This window comes from Apodemus sylvaticus, chromosome 21, assembly GCF_947179515.1.
Source record: "Apodemus sylvaticus chromosome 21, mApoSyl1.1, whole genome shotgun sequence".
In the NCBI taxonomy this organism is placed as follows: Eukaryota; Metazoa; Chordata; class Mammalia; order Rodentia; family Muridae; genus Apodemus; species Apodemus sylvaticus.
In genome coordinates this window covers 46,530,918-46,544,011 of record NC_067492.1, presented here as the reverse complement: position 1 = coordinate 46,544,011, position 13,094 = coordinate 46,530,918, and positions in this window count along the sequence as shown.

The window sequence follows — 13,094 nt, the reverse complement described above, 5'->3', positions numbered from 1 at the left end:
AGGTCAGAAGGAACAGGTCCAGTAGAAGCATCTGTGTCTGTGACAGGAGATTGGAGCTTCTGTGGGTTGCTTCTCTGGAGCTGTCTTGGATGTAGCAAGCGCCTGGACTTGACAAGATGCTGAAACACACACTCATATAGTAAAGGTAGAGAATAAATTTTTTCTTAGATGTACATTTGAAACCCAGAGGAATCCACCCTCAGGAACAGGTCGTAATAAGTTAATGGTCACACCCGTCAGAGACCTGCGAAGGAACTAAATAGTACCTGAATATGTAGGAAGTACAAAGACATAACTTCCAAAACTAGACAGTTTGTAGAGACAGCTGACTGCCGGGACAGAACCCTAATTTCTTAAAACATTGGATCATCTGTCTTTAGCCTTCTGGCCTGGAACCATCTGACAGACCTTAAGTGACTCAGGAATTATGAAGAACTAGCTTACCCTGTCTTGGCAGAGGCTAGCAGTCAACAATCCCACATCTGCTTGTCCTTTTTGGACATTATTATTATTATTATTATCGTTGTTGTTGTTGTTGTTGTTATTTGGTCTGCAGATGAATTAGGGCAGTTCTTGCCCAGTGGCTACCTTGCCAAACTCTATTTGGAGGCAATGATACTCAATATCTTCTTTGAAGTGTGAAGGCCGCACTGTCAGTTGGCAACTTCCAGGCCAGTGAGAGATGGACCGTCAGTATCAAGGAGGAGAGGCAGGAGAGATGACTCAGTATGCATGAGTTTGATTCCTAGGACCCAGATGGTTGCTTACGACCACCTATAACTCCAGTTCCAGGAGATCTAATGTTGTCTTCTGACCTATGAGGGCACCAAACACACACGTTCATGCATACTCACAGAGACACGAAGACACACATAATAAACTTGAGTCTGAAAAAGAAAAAGAAAAAAAGTAGATGGTTTGGATCTAAGGAAATAAACATGGACATTCATGGAAGAAAGTTTCTAGTGTCTAATGGTGACAATTCAGTTAGAAGGGATTTTAGCCCCTTTCCTCTTAACACTGGCTGGAATGTGGATATGGTGGTCACAGAAGCCATTTTGTGGCCACGAGGCAAACTTGATGACAGAAATCAAGACTTACAGACCCAGCCAGCAGGTTGTCTACAACAGTTTTTCCCTCAGTTTCTTGGGAGTTTGTGGTAGAAGTTGGCAATCGGGCGGAGGTGGCGCACTCCTGTAATCCCAGCACTCTGGGAGGCAGAGGCAGGCGGATTTCTGAGTTTGAGGCCAGCCTGGTCTACAGAGTGAGTTCCAGGACAGCCAGGGCTATACAGAGAAACCCTGTCTGGAAAAAAAAATCCCAAACCAAAGCAAAACAAAACAAAAACACAAAAACAAACAAGCAAACAAAAAAACAAAGAAGCTGGCAGGATTGTCTGCTCTGGTTCCAACCTTGGGAAGCTATCGCTGTCTCTGTCCTTCTTGTCAGATCTTTTTGGGTCCACGATAGCTCTCATCTTCAGTGCTTTGGGCCCACTTCTCAGTTCATCTGTCAGTTCTGGGGCTTTCAAGCCAAACCCACCGCTATCGACTGTTTTGTGTCAATCTTTCTTGAGTTAAAAAAAGGGAAGATATTTAGCAGTTAAAACCCACAAAACCAGCCACAGCATTTTATACCCATCGTTAACTTGCTGAAGGTAATTTGAAAACTTATATATATATAATATATATTATATTACGCACACACACAATTTAGGGATTTTTATTTGTCAGAATAAAAAACAAAACAAAGGGCACACAGAGTCACAGAGTCAGAAAGCAGTGTGACAGTGCTGCTGTCACCCCGCCTCAGAGAGCTCAACAGGAGAGGAATATTGACTCTGGTTGTCACTATTACTTAGTGCCCGTCCTACAGAGCAGGGTGAACATCTGGAGACTTCCCTACAGATGGAGGAAGGGTCTGTTTCTAAGACCCTTCTTGCTCTTTCCTGCGCCTTTGGCTGCGTTCTGTTTCTCCGCACTAGCCCCCGACAGGATGTGTGCTCTAGAACCTGGATGCTTGGTTGCCTCTCTAGGATAATCGAGGTCGGCTGCTCAGTAGTGCTCTGAGCTCTGGATTGCTGGACCATCCCAGGGGAAATAACTAACCGAGTTGCTTCTCGGTCGTCCCCACATCTGCCTGCTTATTCCTGCCATACAACAACCCCTCTAATTGCCCTGATTAGAGCTGGGAGCGACTGCACTGCAGTATAAAGACATAGCTCCACCACCTCTGGGAAGCCAGTGACCTTAAGAAAATGTTCCCACCCTCAACCCCACTTCCCTACCCCCACCTTTATATTCTCCAGCCAGTGGTGTGGTCCCTAGCCACCACCATGAGGACCGATGGGTCTTCTATCTTTCCTCAGAAAGACATAGCTATTTGTTTCTCTCTCTTCTATGTTTTTTTTTCCTTTTCTGTTTTTGGTCAGAGCTTAAGTAAAATTTTAAATTTCCCAACTAACTTTTTTTTTTTCTAAAATTTCTCCCCCTGCCACGTGGCTGCCTGTCACCAGGTGACTGACCTCTGACCTCCAGTCTCCTCTCCAGCCACATGGCTTCTGTTTCTTCCCTCTTCTGTCATCCTCTCTTCCAGGCAGCTGTGAGATTCTCCTTTTGAACGCTAATGCATTGCCCTCTAGATTCTGTGTGAGGCCAGGCTTTGTCTGCACTTCTGGTTATGTCTGATATTAAATTCTTTTATTAATGAGTTTGACAGGGGACCCTAATTTTCCCAGTCTCTATGATAAGTCTGTGGGGGACTCTCTGAGATTTCCAGCACACTTCATTGTCTCTAATTAATCAGCAGAGGAATAAACAGAAAACAAAACAAAAACAGTTTCTGGATCCCTGGATGATGTCAGGGTCACCACACCTGACTTTTGTGTTTCTGAACTAGTGAACCCTAAGATGCTTTTGCTCATTTTCAGGGTGTAGTTATTTTGTCTGTTTTCTTCCCTGAAAGAACTTTGATACTTGATGAGTGTCTCACTGGCTGGGTGGGCAGATGGGAAAGTGGTTGGATGGATGTGTGAGTAGGAGCCTCTGTGTGTGTGTGTGTAAATAAATGGATCAATGAGTGGCTAGATGTATTGTTAAATGGATGGACGGGTGGGTGACTTGCAGAGATGGATAGGTGAGTAGGTGGACAGATAAATGATTGAATGAATGAATGAACGAATGAATGGATTTATAGGTGGATGGGTTGGTGGGTAGGAGGATAGATGGATGAGTAGGTAGGTGGGTGTTTGAGTAGATTCAGGCATTTATATTTATAACATTGCATTCAAGTTAGTAGCTCCTTTATCTCTTCTCTAGTAACTCAACTTTTAGCATCTCTTGACATTGCAAGGGAATTCAACAGGCTCTTGAGGTAAGATTTCTTGGACCAATAGCCATTCATTGACTCTACATCCAGCATGACCTCAACTGCACAATATTAAGGCCAGGATAGCTCTGTACATCCTCAATAGCTCCCAGCAACTGGGATATTTTTAGACAGAGATGCAAGCAAAGAAAAACGTGGCTGAGACCTGTTCTGGGGACGGGCATCTGTCCCACACTGGCTCAGAACAAAGGGCTGTTTTGTGTCTAAGGACTCAGGTCCTGAAACAACTGCTCCCGTAGTTCAGTTCCCCAATTCTAGATTTCCAGTGCTAGGCAGATGTCTGCTTGCTGGGGATTCATGCTGCAGGGGGAAATCCAGGAAGCCAGGAAGATGCTTGGAGACCCTTGAATTGTCCTTTGCTGTTGGAATGCTGCTGATGGATAGCCTAGGGCTCTAGGAACCAATTCCTTCATTTAATTACCTTCTCAGGAATTGTCCAGGTGTAGCACTACCGCAGGGTCTCAGGTTGTATTCCTGATGCTGTGAGACGTTGCATCCACAGTCAGGATGCAGAGATGCATGCTGCTGCTTGTCTTGTTTTCTTTGCCTTGCTCAGAACAGGACCCGTGTCCAGGGAACAGCCCCGCTTGCAGATGGGACGGGCCTTCCCACATCAGTGAACGTAAGATAAACAACAATCCCCACCCCCACGGGCGTTCTGAGGTGCCTGTCTTCCAGGTGGTTCTGGATCCTTTTAGGGTGACAATTTACACCAATATCCATTGTGCCTTATTTAGTTGCTGGGTGGTAGGCAAGCCCATGGCGTTGCGTATGCTAAGCAAATGCTGTACTGCTGACTCACACCCAGCCCAAGGGATTTCTTTATCTCTGTAAGTTAACTTTGTCAAGTCCATGGAGCCATTTATATATATTCTCTTGTTGGGTCACAAAAATGTGTAGTACCTTCCATGTGGCCAGGTCACATCTTTAGATATGGTTCACAGGTGTTGGCTGCCTCCTCCTTTGGAAGCCTGCATGCTGTCTCTGGTTCCATGAAACCTGGTCCTCCCTCAGGGAGGCGAGTCCTCAGGGAGGCAAGTCCTTAGGGAGGGAGTCCTCAGGGAGGCGAGTCCTCAGGGAGGCAGCCTTTTAGGTCAGTTTCAGCTTAAGGGTCTCTGGGCCCTGTTTTTGTCTGTGCACATGTGTGTCTGTGTATCTGTGCATGTGTGTGTGTCTCTGCATGTGTGTGTGTCTGTGTGTGTCTGTGCGTGTGTATGTGGGGGGGGCAGATCGAGGGCAACAGCAGTAAGTTGCATGTTTGAGACATATGTATCCTTGGATATCCCTGGCCAACCACTCAGAGGGGGCTTCTCATGTCTACAGAGGGAGTTTTGTTGGTGGTCTTTGTCTCTCAGAGGAAGGACAGTTAGCCCAGGTGAGAAAAGTTCGGTAAAACTAGGCATGTACATTTATGCACTGAATTTTTGTATTATAAGTTTTTCAGAAGGGAACAGGTAAGGTTCCTTGTAGTCTTCTTGGAATCCTTATTGAATTTTACCCAGCTCCTTTCTTCTGTATTTGCTCCCCTCCCTGCCTAAGGAGACCCCCCTCCCATCTCCCTGGTCAGATCACTTGCACCCCGCTATTCCCTTCTCTGTTGCCCCCTGGCCCCCTATGCTGGCTATGACCCCATTTTACTCTCCTGGTTTCTGTAGTTACTACATACACTCACATCTGAAGGTTTGGAGCTGGGAGCCTTCAGTAAGAGAGAACATGTGTTATTTGTCTCTCTGGGTCTGGGTTACCTCATTTGATCTTTTCAACTTCCACCTGTTTACCTGCAAAGTTCATGACTCCGGTTTTCTTTACAGCTGAGTAGTATTCCACAGTGTCTACGGGCCACATTGTCATGATCCATTCCCCAGCCATAGGACATCTAGGTTGTCTCCAGTGCCCAGCTATTATGATGAGAACCACAACAAACATGGCTGAGCATGGGTCTGTGGAACAGGAGCCAAGGAGTGGTACAGCCATGTCATACAGTAGTTTTACTTTCAGCTGTTTTGAGAATTACCCCCACTGATTTTCATAGTAGCTGTACCAGTTTGTGTTCCCCACACAGCCCCCACCATTTATCAGTTGCTCCTTTGTTCTTTTTACTCTGACTAGGACAAGATGAAATCCCAAAGTTGTTTTGGGTTGCATTTTACAGCTCAGAATTTAGTCCATTGTTATCACGATGGGAAGGGAAGCATGGTAATAGACATGGCAGGCACGGTGCTGGAGCTGGGTGACACCCTGATCTGCAGACAGAGAGGGAGACCCTGGGGTTGGCATGGGCTTTTCACCCCCAGTGGTGATGCACTTCCTCAGACAAGGCCACACATCCCTCTTAATCCTTCTAATCCTTTCAAATAGAGTCACCCGGGGTGACTAAGCATTCAAATATATGAGTCCACTTGGGGAGGGGCATTCTTTTTAATATCTTTCTTATTTTTTATCTTATGTGTTTTGTCTGCATGTATTATGTCTGTGTGAGGGTGTGAGAGCTTGTAGTTAAAGGCAGGTGTGAGCTGCCATGTGAGTGATGGGATTTGAACCTGGGTCATCTGAAAGAGCAGACAGTGCTAATAACCACTGAGCCTTCTATTCAGCGCCCCCAAGGGGGAGCATTCTTGTTCAAACCACCACGTTTTCCCCAAGCCCCGGGCCCATTTTTCCAAATGGATGACTTGACTTTTTGAGTTCTTTCTATATATTGGATACTTCCTGTCAGATGTGTGGCTGACAGAGACTCTCTGACATTCTGTGGGATTCTTCTTCCCTTAGTTGGTTGCTTTTTTTTTAGCTGTGCAGGAGCTTTCTAGTTGTATGTCAATTCTAATGTATATCAACCACACAATTGTTGGCCTTAGTTCTTGGGCAGACAGAGTCCTATTGAGGAAGTCCTTCCTACGTGCCCAAAGCATTTAAAATCTAAGTTCTGAGTCTTAAACTCAGGGCCGCATGAGTGTGAAGTGAATGCTTTGTTAGCTGAGCTGTCTCCCTAGCTCATTATTGTTCTTGTAAAGTAAGGACTCACTCTGTAACCAAGGCTGTCCTGGAACTCCTTATATAGCTCAGACTAGCCTTGACCATCCAATAATCCTCCTGCCTCAGCCTGCCTTTGATATTTTTTTCCTATAAAATTGTAACAGTTGCCCCACCCCCTTTTTTTGGGGGGGTCTCTCTGAGAAAACACCTGACAGGAAGGGATCTCGGGGCTCATGGTCTCCTGAAACACAGTTCACAAGACTGTTGAGCTCAGTCTCCAGCCGCAGGAGCGGAGTGGCTTGCTTACATCCGGACGGATCGGAAAGCAGAGCCACGACTGGACCTTCTTTAATACCTGCCCCAGCAGTCCACATCCGTCATCCTGGCCTACGTCCCAAGGGTCATACAGCCTCCCTCCAGGACAGTGCCACCAATCAAGGGACAGGTGTTGAAATACGTGAGTCTGCGGTGGCTGTTCACACTAAACCATGCAAACACTCTGGTGCTGAGTCCTCCATGAGGCAGGATTTCCATACTCGACTCCCTGGCTCTCTGTCCAAGGGGAGATTTTTTTTGCAAGGCAAAGCCCAGCATCTGACCAGGAGCAAGGGCACCAGAGCTTTTCCGTGGTCCTCGGAGCAGGAGATAGGAATCTGGGCAGCTTTGGAAGGTGCCACTGTTTCCTGTCATCTGCTTCCCACAGCGCCTGCCTATGAAGCTATCTCGGTTTGGGGTTTCTGTTCTTTTCCCTCTTTTCTTCTTCTCTTTCCTTTTCTCCCTCCTCCCCTCCCTCCTCCCTTTCCTTCTCTTCCTTTTCCTCATCTCCCCTTGTCTTCCCCTCCTGTAGTTTCTGCTCTCCCAAATTCCTCAGCCTTCTGAGTAGCCAGTGCCCCGGGCACCACTCCCACATCTGGCTGGCTTCTATCCTGTGATAATTGGATATTTTTCACCCAGCGGCACTTTGTGTCCCTAGCTGTTTAGCTCTGGGCAGGTAAGCCCTGCCAGCCTCTTCTACTTACCTTTAAGTGGTGATTAGGTCTTTCTAATGACCTGCCCACAGGAACAGAGAGCCTCTGGGCTCCCAGGGATCTGGGGGTGTATATTTATCTGTTTCTCTCATGAGAGGCACTTGCTGAGAACTTAACAGCCGCTATTAGGTGGTAATGATCTCAATTCCCTAAGCAACATGGCCATCAACAAGAAAGAACTAGTGGGTTTTCCCTGCCCGCATTCGCTCGGATGCCCTCTGGCTCTCAGCTCCTGAATGAAGGACCAGAGGGATTAGTCACAGGACCTATGCTGGTCAGGTTAAACCCTCGGATTGAAACACCTTCGATTTCATCAGAAGGGTGACCGGGTTACATCCTTAGGGTGCTGGGCTCTATAGAAGCACAGGGAAGTCTGTTTTTCTCCACTAAGTAACAGTTTGCCATCTATGTTGCTATGCTCCATTCTTCTTCTTCTTCTTCTTCTTCTTCTTCTTCTTCTTCTTCTTCTTCTTCTTCTTCTTCTTCTTCTTCTTCTTCTTCTTCTTCTTCTTCTTCTTCTTCTTCTTCTTCTTCTCCTTCTCCTTCTCCTCCTCCTCCTCCTCCTCCTCCTCCTCCTCCTCCACCTCCTCCTGTTCCTCCTCCTCCTCTAAAAAAACCTTTAAAACCAACAGTAGGATTCTTTAATCCCAGCACTCAAAAGACAAAGGAGTGCAGATTTCTGAGTTCAGCCTAGTCTACAGAGCAAGTTCCAGGACAGTCAAGCGTAGGCAGTGAAGAACATAACTGAAAACAGAAAGCTGGTGAAGATGTAATTGAACAAGAGGTCATGTTCCAGTTCCAGCAAGCAGCAGAACTTGGTAGCTTTCGCCACATGGTTCTTGCTTTAAAATAAAGGAGGTAATTTCCCTCTGTGACTAGGAAAAGCCACTAAGCCCAGGAACGTGTCAAGGGTGTCCCTGGAGGCTCAGAGAGGCCATTGAGTGAAAAGGTTTATGGACTCCCCCTCTGTGACTAAGGAAAGTCGCTGGGGCCAGTGCAATGCAGGTGTTTCATGGCCCCCATAGACTCCTGTGCTTGAGTGCTTGGCCCATGGGGAGTGGCTCTATTAGGAGGTGTGACCTTGTTAGAGTACATGTGGACTTGTTGGAGGAAGTATGTCACTATGGGGGCAGGCTTTGAAGTCTCCTTTGCTCAAGCTCTGCCCAGGGTAGAACACAGTCATTCTTTGCTGCCTGTGGATCAAGATGTACAATTCTCAGTTCTGTAGTCTTTGGTTTTTTCAAAACCTACTTTAAATAAGGGTTCTTAAGTGTTTTAACCTCCTTTCAGGCCCAGTACCCACCAGAGGTAGTGGAAAAGAAAGGTTATAGGATATGGGCAAGTGGACCTGTTTAGAAATCGTTCTTTGGAGCAAATCCTATCTGCATTGTCAGGATATCAGCAGTTCAGTTTACACAGATCAGCAGCAGCTCAATCCGTTTGCAAACACCTTTCATGAACCAGCAACGGCAGGTCGATCCAGAAGAAGCCTCGAGGCTCTGCTGTGTTTAGAAGTAGTTCCTTAGAGCCGATTTCAACCTCCAATTGTCAGGATACCAGCAGCCCAGTTCAGTAGTGTCAGGAGAGCAAACAGGAATCAGCAGCAGTAGCATGATCCAGCAGAAACAGCCAGGCCTCTGAATTGGCATGAGTCAGCAGAAATGACCAGGGACACCAGGAAAAGTTCTTTGCCATGACTCTCTCAACAAAGTGCAAATCAGTGAAGACAAGACTTGAGAACAACAAAGTGTTGCAAAACACACTGTCGCTGTCCATCGAGTCCTATTTATACTCCCTCCAAACATCACCTGTCATCTCTGGAGTTGTGCCTCAGCAGAACGCCATGTGAGTCTGCCTTAGCAAAAGTCCACATGAGTCTATATCAGCTGACATGTACAGAAACTTCTGCTTTGCCTTGCCAATAGGCCTGAGTTCACAGAAGCAGCAGAAGTCTCCAGAACACCACAAAGAAAGTGCATTTCTTTCTATGAAGTCACAGCAAATGATGACCAGTAAGGAATGGCATTATCCAACCAGCATTATCCACCATCTATCGCGATATATTTACATTTCTTCTTGATATCATGTGTCCTTTCACACGTCTGCTTTAGCAAAGCATCGTTTTACCCATGTCTGCCTCAGTGAAGTATTCCTTTACGTGTCTGCTTTAGTAAAGCGTCCTTTCACCTGTGTATCTTAGCAAAACGTCAAAGAAACCGGAAGTTTTCACTCCACAGCTCTTTCTCCAGCACCATGTCTGCTTGGATGCTTCATGCCTCCCACCGTGACGGTGATGGACTGAACCGCTGAAGCTATAAGCTCCAACTGAATGTTTTCCTTTATAAGAGCTGCCTTGATCATGGTGTCTCTTCACAGCAACGGAAACCCGAACTATGACTGACTGTATTCACAAAAAGAGCTTCAAATCAGATTTTTAAAATATAAACTGTTAAAGATGAAGCTTTAATATGTTCAGAACTGTATTTGTAGTCATGCCAGTACTAAAGTAATTAGTTATAGGAAATAAACCTTTATTTAGCCTCCTATATGTTTTTAAGGTATGTCCTAAAGCAAGTAACTAAAAGACTAGCTCAGTGACTGCAGGCAGCGGGCTCCCTCCCCCACGACTGCAGCCTGCTCATTAGTTCTTCTAAAGCTACTACATCTTCTGTTAAGAAAAGGCAGACATGTTTGTCTTGCTCACACACTTCATTTAAATTATACACAACTTTTAGGTTTAATTTTTCACTGAAGAAACCTACCTTGCAATGACCATTCTCAGCAATAACTACTTGTGTCTGCTAAATAATTAAATGAAAAGAAAAAGGTTTAAAGTCCAGACAAATTCCAAGGGTCTAAGAAAAGCTTCTAAAATATATAAATGTCTGAGGATATAAAAGCTTGAGTGTTGCGGGAAATATTAAAAAAACGGCCCGCCAGCTCTCCTGCCCATCAGCGACAGTCCGTGGCCGTGGACTTGAACCTGCATGGCAATTTCCAGCCACAAATAGCTATGATTTCACAACAAGGCTAGAAATATTGGGATGAAGCCTTTATCATTATCAATTGGCTCATAATTACTGTATTGGCATCTTGTAAATTGTGATTTTATTGATATATAAATCTGATTGGTTAATTAAGCATTAAGAGTCTTGATTCTGCCAGGTGATTAGGTGTTGAGGCGGCAGATCGTGGGGGTGTGGGAGGCGGGCACTGTGTGGAAGTGAGAGGTATTTGGGACCCCTGCCAGAGAGATGGCTGGGGGGGGGGCAGGAGGGTTGACGGGTTGTTTTTTAAAATATTTCCTGAAACCCTTGAGCAGTTTCTTAGCATCTCAAAAAAGATTTAAGATGTAGAAATATAAATTATAAAGGTATAAGAAAAATGATGAATGTATAAAAAGGTATGTGAAAATGGGAAACATTTCAGATTCCTTCCCCTCTTCTATGCTATTATTACAGTAAGATTTCAAAGGTTCAGAGCTTTAACATTGATCAATGGAATTCTGATAAGCTGGTAGGGCACTGACTACTTACTAATCAGTAATAAGCTCAAGATTTTAAATCTCCTTTGATTGTCTTCTAAGTATAGACTTAAGGGTGCTTTTCATTGATCTAAAAACATCTCTCTCCAATATATATATATATGTCTGACTCTCTGGGCAGAGGAAAATGTTTTTAAAAATGCTTTTAAACCCAAGCTATAGTTTTAACTAGGACTCAAAGGTACAAGTCTATTCCAGCTGTTTTACAGATATCTGTTAGCTGCTTTTTTTAAAAAAATGTAGATTTCTGTACAGATTAATGCTAATGCATGTAGACCCCTCTCCCGGTCTTGAGACTCCTCCCCTCTCCCAGTTTCTAGGACTACAGCCTTGAAAGTTCCAGATGTAAGCTTTTACTTTAATTTCCTAAATGTTAACTTCTGTTTCTCGTCTATATTTGCCTCATAGACACCATCCAGGGATCACCTGAGGACTGCAAACTGGTGAGCTCTGGACTTCCTGAAAGCGGAGATAAACCAGTCCAGCTGACATGATTGTTTCCTGTCTCTTCAACTATGTCAGCTAATCAGATGTTTCCAATAAATGCCCCGAGAGGCCAAGCCTACTCTGTTTTGGGACCCACATCTAACTTAAAAAAGAAGCTGAGGTCAAGCTGCACCCACGCCAGGAAGGACCCTAGGGTCCGTCCTTGGCCAGAGTTACTTCCTAGTTACTTCCTAGCTTCTTCCTAACAACAGTTAATCAAAGATTAGTCTGATGTTTCAGATGTACTTTCAGACGGTTTGTGATTCAACCTTGCTTCCGAGCACCCAATAGACCTTTGGCTTACAATAGACCTTCAGTTAGATACTTGCCAGGATAGACACCCCCCTCCTCATTTACTTCCATTTCTATAAAACCTTGTGCTGCTGGGGGTTTGAGGCAGCTCTGCTTGCCTGACCTGCTGTGTCAGGGTTTGGTTGGAGGGGAGCCCAAACCCAAGCTTGTAATAAAGAGACCCTAATGCTAATACATCGGAGACAGCTCCTTGGTGGCCTTTTGGGGTTCATGAATGCTTCCTGACACAACCCCATCGCCCAGCCTTTTACTAACTAGTCTTTCAGTCTTCCTGGGCCCTGGCAGCAACACCCTTATGTCAGCTGGAAGTAGTTACAGAAGAAAGCACCTCATCCCTGGTTCCCCCAGCAGGCTGAAATGCTAAGTCAAAAGGAAATTCCCTAGCATAAGAGGCAAAATGGCTACTTAGAGTGATAATTGGCATACCAGGAAAGTGGGCTCAGATTTATTAGCAGGTAGATTCATTAACTGAAATAGATCTATGATATCTAGAGATCTATGATACAGGGCACTTGGCCTTCTTTATGCAGAACAAAGAGGCATGACATGGCTTTAAGAACAAATTACTGTTTCTATAAAAACCATTCAGGATTATCATGTGAGTATACTCAAAGGAGCATTTCCAAAAGGAGACCCGGGAGAAACTAAGCGACGAGTACGTCGTCAATTTTCAGGCTTCTCTTAGATAGCAGCTCTGTGCCTTTGGCTCTCTGCATCTGCTAATTACTGCTGATACAACAACTAAATGATAATTTCTGTCTGGATACCATGAAGCTGGTTGTTAGATCTCATTATACACAAGCCCCCATGGCAGAGCACAACTCCACAGAGAGGGCAGATAGTTAACTTGTAAGCTCCACTTCCCCAAGGACCAGGTAACTTCACGGAATGCTGAGAGTTCTCACTCTTGGAAAACAATGAAGCCACTCGGGAAGACACAGTGGCTGTACGCTTGTGTCCTTAAAAGACACTTGCCAGGAAACCAGGGACGGTCTTGACCAAAGTCCTTCCTGGTCAGGGTTTAATTAAAACTGCTTCAGATTTGGCTCAAAGCTGTGGACCTGATTTTTCTCTCGTGAGTCCTAGGATCAACACCACATCCCATCTTGCTACAGGTGAACTGGGGTTACAGATGTCTGCTGTGCCTGGCTTTGCCTGTTCTGGTTCTAAGATTCAAAGTCAGGTCCTCAGTTTTGGGCACAAGTCCTTTTCAGCCTGGGACATCTTCCCAGCCCTCTCACTTTCTTCCTTGAGACAGAGACTTGAACTTGCGATCCTCCAGGCTCAGGCTCACTAACAGTTTAGTGAAACTCCTCAGTTTCTCCACTCCAGCCTTTCTGGGGGTTATTTTGTTTTAAAGATAA